Source organism: Oryx dammah, unplaced genomic scaffold, assembly GCF_014754425.2.
Source record: "Oryx dammah isolate SB20612 unplaced genomic scaffold, SCBI_Odam_1.1 HiC_scaffold_26, whole genome shotgun sequence".
NCBI classification, from domain to species: Eukaryota; Metazoa; Chordata; class Mammalia; order Artiodactyla; family Bovidae; genus Oryx; species Oryx dammah.
In genome coordinates, this window is record NW_024070210.1 from 78,054,477 (window position 1) to 78,064,925 (window position 10,449).

Below are 10,449 nucleotides of genomic sequence, written 5' to 3' on the forward strand. Positions count from 1 at the left end.
TCAGATATGCAGATGACACCACCCTTATGACAGAAAGTGAAGAACTAAAGAGCCTCTTGATGAAAGTGAAAGAGGAGAGTGAAAAAGTTGGCTTAAAGCTCAACATTGAGAAAACGAAGATCATGGCATCTGGTCCCATCACTTCATGGCAAATAGACGGGGAAACAGTGGCTGACTTTATTTTTCAGAGCTCCAAAATCACTGCAGATGATGATTGCAGCCATGAAATTAAAAGACACTTACTCCTTGGAAAGAAAGTTATGACCAACCTAGACAGCATATTGAAAAGCAGAGACATTACTTTGTCAACAAAGGTCCGTCTAGTCAAGGCTATGGTTTTTCCAGTGGTCATGTATAGTGTGAGAGTTGGACTATAAAGAAAATTGAGCACTGAAGAATTGATGCTTTTGAACTGTGGTTTTGGAGAAGACTCTTGAGAGTTCCTTAGACTGCAAGGTGATCCAACCAGTCCATCCTAAAGAGATCAGTCCTGGGTGTTCACTGGAAGGAGTGATGTTGAAGCTGAAACTTTGGCCACTGGTGTGAAGAGCTGATTCATTTGAAAAGACCCTGATGCTGGGAAAAATTGAAGGTGGGAGGAGAAGAGGACGACATATGATGAGATGGTTGGATGGCATCAGTGCCTCAATGGACATATCTTTGGGTGGACTCCTGGATTTGGTGATGGACACGGAGGCCTGGCATGCTGCGGTTCATGGGGTCGCAGAGTCAGACACGAATGAGCGACTGAACTGCACTGAACTGAACCTGCCCTTTGGAACTCAGGGAAGGGGATTCAGAAAGTCTTTTGTGCCCAGGAGCCTCACAGGCTCTTGCTTGGTCTCAGTCTTCTGTCACAAAATGAGTAATAACAGAATATGGTTCAATTTGTTAATATAATCATTGTTATCTATTTGTCATCATCATCTTTAATTTTGTGTTCATTTTAGAAGTCTCAAAGTTTTGGACTATTTTGTCATCTAAAGGAATATACATTTTATATTCAGGAGAAATATTTTAAAAGAGAGAGAAATGCATTTAACCTTGTGTAGTTCTCATTCTGTTCTGCCTTAGTCACACACACAAAAAAAATGGGCAGAATAAATTTCTTTTTTAAAAACAAGTGTCAACTACAAACTGGCACTTACCAAGAGCATTGCCAATGACTGAACAACAAAGGCATTTGCCATCTGCCTCTGTGGAGATTGAACCCCATGCTGCTATAGCTGTGGACCTTCAACAATCCCTGAGGGAGTTCAGGGTGGAGTGAGGCAGTCTGTGCTCCAGGGATTCTGGTGGGACAGGTCTTTAGATAGTTGGATGTTTTTCAGTTCAGTTCAGTCGCTCAGTCGTGTCCAACTCTTTGCAACCCCATGAATCGCAGCACACCAGGTCTCCCTGTCCATCACCATCTCCCAGAGTTCACTCAGACTCACGTCCATCGAGTCACTGATGACATCCAGCCATATCATCCTCTGTCGTCCCTTCTCCTCCTGCCCCAAACCCCTCCCAGCATCAGAGTCTTTTCCAATGAGTCAACTCTTCGCATGAGGTGGCCAAAGTACTGGAGCTTGAGCTTTAGCATTATTCCTTCCAAAGAAATCCCAAGGTTGATCTCCTTCAGAATGGACTGGTTGGATCTCCTTGCAGTTCAAGGGACTCTCAAGAGTCTTCTCCAACACCACAGTTCAAAGGCATCAATTCTTCGGCGCTCAGCCTTCTTCACAGTCCAACTCTCACATCCATACATGACCACAGGAAAAACCATAGCCTGGACTAGATGGACCTTAGTCGGCAAAGTAATGTCTCTGCTTTTAAATAGACTATCTAGGTTGGTCATGACTTTTCTTCCAAGGAGTAAGCGTCTTTTAATCTCATGGCTGCAGTCACCATCTGCAGTGATTTTGGAGACCAAAAAAAAAAAAAAAAAAGTCTCACACTGTTTCCACTGTTTCCCCATCTAATTCCCATGAAGTGATGGGACCAGATGCCATGATCTTAGTTTTCTGAATTTTGAGATTTAAGCCAACTTTTTCACTCTCCACTTTCACTTTCATCAAGAGGCTTTTTAGCTCTTCTTCACTTTCTGCCATAAGGGTGGTATCATCTGCATATCAGAGGTTATTGATATTTCTCCCGGCAATCTTGATTCCAGCTTGTGTTTCTTCCAGTCCAGCGTTTCTCATGATGTACTCTGCATAGAAGTTAAATAAGCAGCGTGACAATATACAGCCTTGACGTACTCCTTTTCCTATTTGGAACCAGTCTGTTGTTCCATGTCCAGTTCTAACTGTTGCTTCCTGACCTGCATACAGATTTCTCAAAAGGTAGGTTAGGTGGTCTGGTATTCCCATTTCTTTCAGAATTTTCCACAGTTTGTTGTGATCCACACAGTCAAAGGCTTTGGCATAGTCAATAAAGCAGAAATAGATGTTTTTCTGGAACTCTCTTGCTTTTTCCATGATCCAGCAGATGGTGGCAATTTGATCTCTGGTTCCTCTGCCTTTTCTAAAACCAGCTTGAACATCAGGAAGTTCATGGTTCACATATTGCTGAAGCCTGGTTTGGAGAATTTTGAGCATTACTTTACTAGCATGTGAGATGAGTGCAATTGTGCGGTAGTTTGAACATTCTTTGGCATTGCCTTTCTTTGGAATTGGAAAGAAAACTGACCTTTTCCAGTCCTGTGGCCACTGCTGAGTTTTCCAAATTTGCTGGCATATTGAGTGCAGCACTTTCACAGCATCGTCTTTCGGGATTTGAAAGAGCTCAACTGGAATTCCATCACCGCCGCTAGCTTTGTTTGTAGTGATGCTTTCTAAGGCCCACTTGACTTCACATTCCAAGATGTCTAACTCTAGATTAGTGATCACATCATCATGATTATCTGGGTCGTGAAGATCTTTTTTGTACAGTTCTTCTGTGTATTCTTGCCACCTCTTCTTAATATCTTCTGCTTCTGTTAGGTCCATAAAATTTCTGTCCTTTATCGAACCCATCTTCTCATGAAATGTTCCCTTGGTATCTCTAATTTTCTTGAAGAGATCTCTAGTCTTTCCCATTCTATTGTTTTCCTCTATTTCTTTGCATTTATCGCTGAGGAAAGCTTTCTTATCACTTTCTGCTTGTCTTCGGAACTCTGCATTTAGATGCTTATATCTTTCTTTTTCTCCTTTGCTTTTCGCCTTTCTTCTTTTCACAGCTATTTGTAAGGCCTCCCCAGACCGCCATTTTGCTTTTTTGCATTTCTTTTTCATGGGAATGGTTTGATCCCTGTCTCCTGTACAATGTCACGAACCTCAGTCCATAGTTCATCAGGTATTCTATCAGTTCTAGGCCCTTAAATCTATTTCTCACTTCCACTGTATAATCACAAGGGATTTGATTTAGGTCATACCTGAATGGTCTAGCAGTTTTCCCTACATTCTTCAATTTGAGTCTGAATTTGGCAATAAGGAGTTCATGATATGAGCCACAGTCAGCTCCTGGTCTTGTTTTTGCTGACTGTATAGAGCTTCTCCATCTTTGGCTGCAAAGAATATAATCAATCTGATTTTGGTGTTAACCATCTGGTGATGTCCATGTGTAGAGTCTTCTCTTGTGTTGTTGGAAGAGGGTGTTTGCTATGACCAGTGCATTTTCTTGGCAAAAGTCTATTAGTCTTTGCCCTGCTTCATTCCGCATTCCAAGGCCAAATTTGCCTGTTACTCCAGGTGTTTCTTGACTTCCTACTTTTGCATTCCAGTCCCCTAGAATGAAAAGGACATCTTTTTTGGTTGTTAGTTCTAAAAGGTCTTGTAGGTCTTCATAAAACCGTTCAAATTCAGTTTCTTCAGCGTTACTGGTTGGGGCATAGGCTTGGATTACTGTGATATTGAATGGTTTGCCTTGGAGACGAACAGAGATCATTCTTTCATTTTTGAGATTGCATCCAAGTACTGCATTTCGGACTCTTTTGTTGACCATGATGGCTACTCCATTTCTTCTGAGGGATTCCTGCCCGCAGTAGTAGATGTAATGGTCATCTGAGTTAAATTCACCCATTCCAGTCTATTTTAGTTCACTGATTTCTAGAATGTTGACGTTCACCCTTGCCATCTCTTGTTTGACCACTTCCAATTTGCCTTGACTCGTGGACCCGACATTCCCGGTTCCTATGCAATATTGCTCTTTACAGCATTGGATCTTGCATCTATCACCAGTCACATCCACAACTGGGTATTGTTTTTGCTTTGGCTCCATCCTTTCATTCTTTCTGGAGTTATTTCTCCACTGATCTCCAGTAGCATATTGGGCACCTAATGACCTGGGGAGTTCCTCTTTTGGTATCCTATCATTTTGCCTTTTCATACTATTCATGGGGTTCTCAAGGCAAGAATACTGAAGTGGCTTACCATTCCCTTCTCCAGTGGACCACATGCTATCAGACCTCTCCACCCTGACCCTCCTGTCTTGGATTGCCCTGCAGGCATGGCTTGGTTTCACTGAGTTAGACAAGGCTGTGGTCCTATTGTGGTTAGATTGACTAGTTTTCTGTGAGTATGGTTTCAGTGTGTCTGCCCTCTGATGCCCTCTTGCAACACCTACCATCTTACTTGGGTTCCTCTTACCTTGGGCATGGGGTATCTCTTCACGGTTGCTCCAGCAAAGCACAGCTGCTTCTCCTTACCTTGGATGAGGGGTATCTCCTTACTGCCGCCATTCCTGACCTTCAATGTGGGATAGCTCCTCTAGGCCCTCCTGTGCCTGCACAGCCACTGCTCCTCGGGTTGCTCCTCCTGGCCACCTACCCTGGCCTCGGGCTCAGGGTGGTTCCTCAGGGTCACCGCCCCTGGCCTCTGGCACGAGGTGGCTCCTCCCAGCTGCCGCCCCTGGCCCCCAGCTCCAGTTGGCTCCTCAGGGTCACCACCCCTGGCCTCAGGCGCGAGGTGGCTTCTCCAGGCCACCCCTGACCTCGGAAGTCGGGTGTCTCCTCTGGGCTGCCACTGGCCTGGGATGCAGGGTAGCTCCTCCCAGCCGCCACCCTGACCTTGGACGCGGGGTGTCTTCTGCCGGCCACCCCTGACCTCGGACATGGGGTAGCTCTTCTCAAGCGTGCTTAGTGCGCCGGCTCACTGCCGCCGCCTGCGCTTAGTGTCTGACTCTTTGGCCACCCCAGGGACTACTGGTTATTTCATTCCCCAGGGACTACATACTGGAGTGGGTAGCATTTTCGTTCTCCAGGGGCTCTTCCCAACCCAGGGATTGAACCCAGGTCTCCCACATTGTAGGCAGATTTTTTACCAGCTGAGCCATAAGGGAAGCCCTGGATGTTTTTAGGAACAGGTTTTATTATCTCAATCCTTGCATCTCCTCATATCTAGAGAAGCCCTAAATCCCTTCATGGTGACATCAGGTCCTCATGACTAACAAAAAACCTTTTGTAAATTGAGTGCTTCATGGTATTGTACTCCTCCTTCACCAAAACCTTATATATTGACTTTCCCCCACTGCCACTTTGGAACAGTCTCTCAGAGCCATCTGAGATGCTACCTCCTGGGCTGCAGTCCTCATTCTGCCCCAAATAAAACTTAACTCACAACTCTCAAGTAGTACATCCTTTTTTAGTCGACACAAGCAAAATGAAAAACTTTTCAAGTTCTCAGGTATTTTTAGGCATATTTTGTTTGTTTTGTACTCTGAAAAATTAGACTGAAATTCAGGGCTAACACAAGCTTTAGAAATCATGTATTTAAGCCTATGGGGGAACAAAGCTTGCCACCCCAAAGTACATATCTCATTAGCTTGAGATTTATTTTGGACTAATTTATTGTGGACTAATTGCTTTTAAGAGACAGAAGTCTCAGTAAGTCTTTCTTTTAAATTTCCCCCCTTATCTGCCTCAAAGAATTTAGATTGTCAGAAATAGAGAAAATTTGCTGTATCCTCCTAGGTTCTTCTGGCTGGTCTAAGAATTAAACTGACATGAGACAAATTAACAGGAGAAAATCAAACAAAAGTTTAATAACATGTATACTTGGAAGAGACCTAGGAGAACTGTGTAAAATGGCAGAGACTCTCATCTTAAATATGGTCTTCAACTAAAGACAAAAGAGGATGTTGAGAAGGAGGTGATTTGGGGCTTCAAAAGGGCAGATGGCAATTAACATGGAGATGGAAAAACAAATTTTGATAAACAAATGTTTGTTGGGCCATGTACAGACAATGGGACACAGAGAGGAACTTTAACAACTATTTCATACTATAATTATCTATGGTGATGGCTTCCTTCCTGGAACAGGTCCTCTATTTACATTTTAGGCAGTTAAGGGAGAGATAAAAAATTCTTGAGTCTTTTGGGCTTTCAAAATAACTAACCTAAATTAATCCTCATGCCAAAGATACATTTTCGGGTGACAAATTTTGTTCCCCTATGAGATAAAAGGCCTGGAAGCACCAGAAAGAGCGCTATCACCAGAGACATCTAGAAAGAGTGTGTGCTAGCTGTGCTGGAGAAAACTTGGCAGGGTCTGGAAACCAAAGTCCTCTCTGCTTCCCCAACTCACAAAGTCAGTATCAGCAGTGCTGAGACTATAAAATGGACCCCCCCCCCATGTGTGGTCAATCCAGTGCCCTATCACACACCTTTTGGCCCTTTAAGTAACTCTCATTTTGTTTTCTCAGCCTTTGTGGGTTACACAGGCAGCAGCTCTGTTTGCTGTGAGTGGTTGGCAGGGCTTGGGTACAGGTGGTGGAGGGCAGGGCCCAGCTGAGCGTCTGGTACAATACAGAAGTAGGTGGCTGAGATGCAAGCTGGGAGGCTGTGATATGAAAGGAGCTCTGTCTGAGCCTGGTGTCAGAGGTCGCCCTCAGTCTTCTGTTTCTCACACTCACTCTCATGTATTAGGATCAAGAGGGCTAAGACTCTTCCCAAATATTGTCAGTATCACTCTCAGGATACTGGAGAATAATTCATTCAGTTACAGGTCACAGTGGCCTTTTCACCCTCCTGAAAGCCCAGGAGCTAGGGATCCTGTTCCATCTTTTGGCTGCTCATCCCTAGACAGAAACACTAAGCCAGATACAGGAGGTTGACACTAACACTCTTAAGAGCCATATTTTCTTCCCACAACCCTGGTATAACCAAAGATGAAGCAGAGTGAATCCTGATCCTCCTCGCTCCATCTTGTGGGCTGTGGATCTCTTTCTCTTCATCACCAGGAAGCCTCCAACTCACAGTCCACTGGAAGCCACAAAATCACTAACAACTCCCAGGAACTGTAGCATTCTTCTCCCCAACTGTGGCTTGAAAGGTGGAATCAGCCTCCTCAGTCAGAGAGCTACTCTCTTTAGTTTGGCAAGTATTACTGAGGTTCTTCTATTGGAGGAAGTCTCCACCTCCTCCCCAACTAATCCATGACAAGCCTGTTCAGTCCTTTACATACACACACTGACCTAATTCAACTCTAAACTTTCTCTCAAATCTGAGAAAGAATCTGAAAAAATAGGGAACACTGCCATCTTGAATTCAGCAGGTTTTTACAAAATGTAGTGTGCGCTAGAGAGGGCTTCCCTGGTGACTCAGACAGTAAAGAATCTGCCTATAAGAAGGAGACCCAGGTTCAATCCCTGGGTTGGGAAGATCCCCTGGAGAAAGGAATGGCCAGCCACTCCAGTATGTGTTCTAGAACAGTGCTTCTCAAATTTACTACGCATACAAAGCACCTAAAGATTTTGCCAAGATGCAGATTCTGTTCCATTAGGACTGGGATAGGACTGAATAGTCTAAGTTTCTAACAAACTTACTGGTGATGTTGGTGCTGCTGGTCTTCAGATCACACTTTAAGTAGCAAGTCTAGAACAATGTTTGTTGAGCCTCAGTACATACAAACTGGATTTGTAGTATTAGGTTTGGGCTTCCCTGAGAGCTCAGCTGGTAGAGAATCTATCTGCAGAGCAAGAGACCCTGGTTAGATTCCTGGGTCAGGAGGCTCCCCTGGAGAAGGGATAGGCTACCCACTCCAGTATTCTTTGGCTTCCCTGGTGGTTCAGACAGTAAAGAATCTGTCTGCAGTGCCAGAAATCTGGGTTTGATCCCTGGGTTGGAAAGATCCCCTGGAGGAGGACATGGCAACCCACTCCACTGTTTTTGCCTGGAAAATCGCCATGGACAGAGGAGCCTGGTGGGCTACAGTGCATGGGGCAACAAAGAGTCAGACACAACTGCATGGTTTTCACTTTCACTTTTTTCACTTTCAAGTTTGATACAGGACAAATGATAAGGCTTCCCAAGGTCTCCATGCCATTGCCCAGACTATTCTGCTGTTCCCATGACAGTTATCAGAGGATTTCATGAGCTCCAGATAATATAAACATAGAAGAATGCATGACTGAATTCTAGGAAACCTCAGACCCAAGGATTGAATCTCCTCTCTTCATCCCTATTTGCCTCCCCACAGGTAGGAAAAGTATTGCTTTGACTTCGAAATTTCTTTCTTCTTAATCTTGTTGGGCTAGCGTAAGTAAATAGTTAAAATCCAATGATAACTCAAATCAGTGATGTTTTTCAATTCATACAGAATGCTCTCTGAGAGGTCCTGTAAATTAAAAAAAAAAAAATACAACAGTCCTTTCCTGGTGACTCAGTGGTAAAGAATTCGCCTGCCAATGTGGGAGACACAGGTTCGATCCCTAGTCTGGGAAGATCGAATATGCCACGGAGCAACTAAATCCATATACCACAAATACTAAGCCTGTGCTTTAGGGCCCGTGAGCTGCAACTACTAAACCCATGCACCCTAGAGCCTTTGCTGTGCAACAAGAGAAGCCACCACAATGAAAAGCTTGCACAGTGCAACCAGAAAACTGCCCCTGCTGGCAGCAACTAGAGAAAAGCCCAGGCAGCAATGAAGACCCAGCACAGCCAAAAATAAATGAATAAACTTCTTAAAAATACACAGTCCTCTGATTATAGGTATTAGAGCTTCTTTCTTTTCCACTTTGCTATTTTCAAGATGAATTACAATTATTTCCTCAAATATATTTAAGCTATACTTTGGCCACCTCATGCGAAGGGTTGACTCATTGGAAAAGACTTTGATGCTGGGAGGGATTGGGGGCAGGAAGAGAAGGGGATGACAGAGGATGAGATGGCTGGATGGCATCACCGACTCGATGGACGTGAGTCTGAGTGAACTCTAGGAGTTGGTGATGGACAGGAAGGCCTGGCGTACTGTGATTCATGGGGTGGCAAACAGTCGGACACGACTGAGTGACTGAACTGAACTGAACTGAACTGTGCCTAGACAGATCGATAGATGGACAGACAGATGGACAAGTGCATGGAAGAAAGAACAGAATCATCTAGAGTATGATGAGAAATAAACCTAGAAGGAGAGTTCAGGTTTAGAAAGTAGATTTTGAAAGCCTAAATTTATTGTGCAGGTTATTTATTAGCAAATAACTCCTGAGGCTTTTGAGCAAGTGAGTAATGTGAAAATTCCATACATTTAATCTGGCTGCTTGTCCACAAGAGGAATTTCGAGAAGGAGGTGGTAGGCATTATGAAGTAATCGTTAAGAAACTGTGTTCCAGCCTCAAAATAATCTGGCTTTGAAACTCAGTTCTTTCATTAAATCTCTCTGACTGAACTTCAGCAAGCTACTTAATGTCTTCAAGTACCATTTTCCTTGCCTATAAAATATGGATACTATCAGGGTGTTATTACCAGAATGGATAGACTAATGTACATGAAATGTTTTGTGCATTCATCATACACAGTAAGAACTATTGGTAGAGGAAAAAGAATACAAGGCAAACTGTATAACCAGTCAGGAGCCCATTTCTGCCTTCTCACTGTGAAGTAGAGGTGACTGAACCAGGGTCACTAAACTTCAGAGCTAGAAGGAATTTTAGAGAATTTACAGAAAGTGATGGATTAGAACTACTGTATATCAAACAAGATTCAAATTTTGAAAATATAGAAAATAGAATGAAAAAGTAAAAATCATTACTTATCCTATCAAGCAAAGATATGTATTGTCAATGTTTTTGTGTATTACTTTCCAGCCTCTGCACTATTCATGTTTTTACTATGTAGCAATCACTATAGTTAGTATTTTAATTCTTCCCAATTATCACTTTTAAATAATCATTGTAGTTTCTTTTATAAATACCATTTATTTGCTATTATATAATATTCCATTTGGGTGATTAAGCCTTTCAAGATTTTACATTTTGGTTTTTAATTTTTGGATGGTATAAATAACTTTATAAATACCTTTGTAAATAATTATTTTTTTAAATAAATTAAGGTTTTCCTGAAGACAGATTCCCTATAGAAAATTACAACAAATAAAATAATTTTAAAAATAAATATGTTTAAAAATAATAGGAAGAAAGGAAAAATAAATTGTAAAAAAGAAAGTATGCTTTTTAAGAGTTTCCAAAATTGCTTACAGATGTATTCTC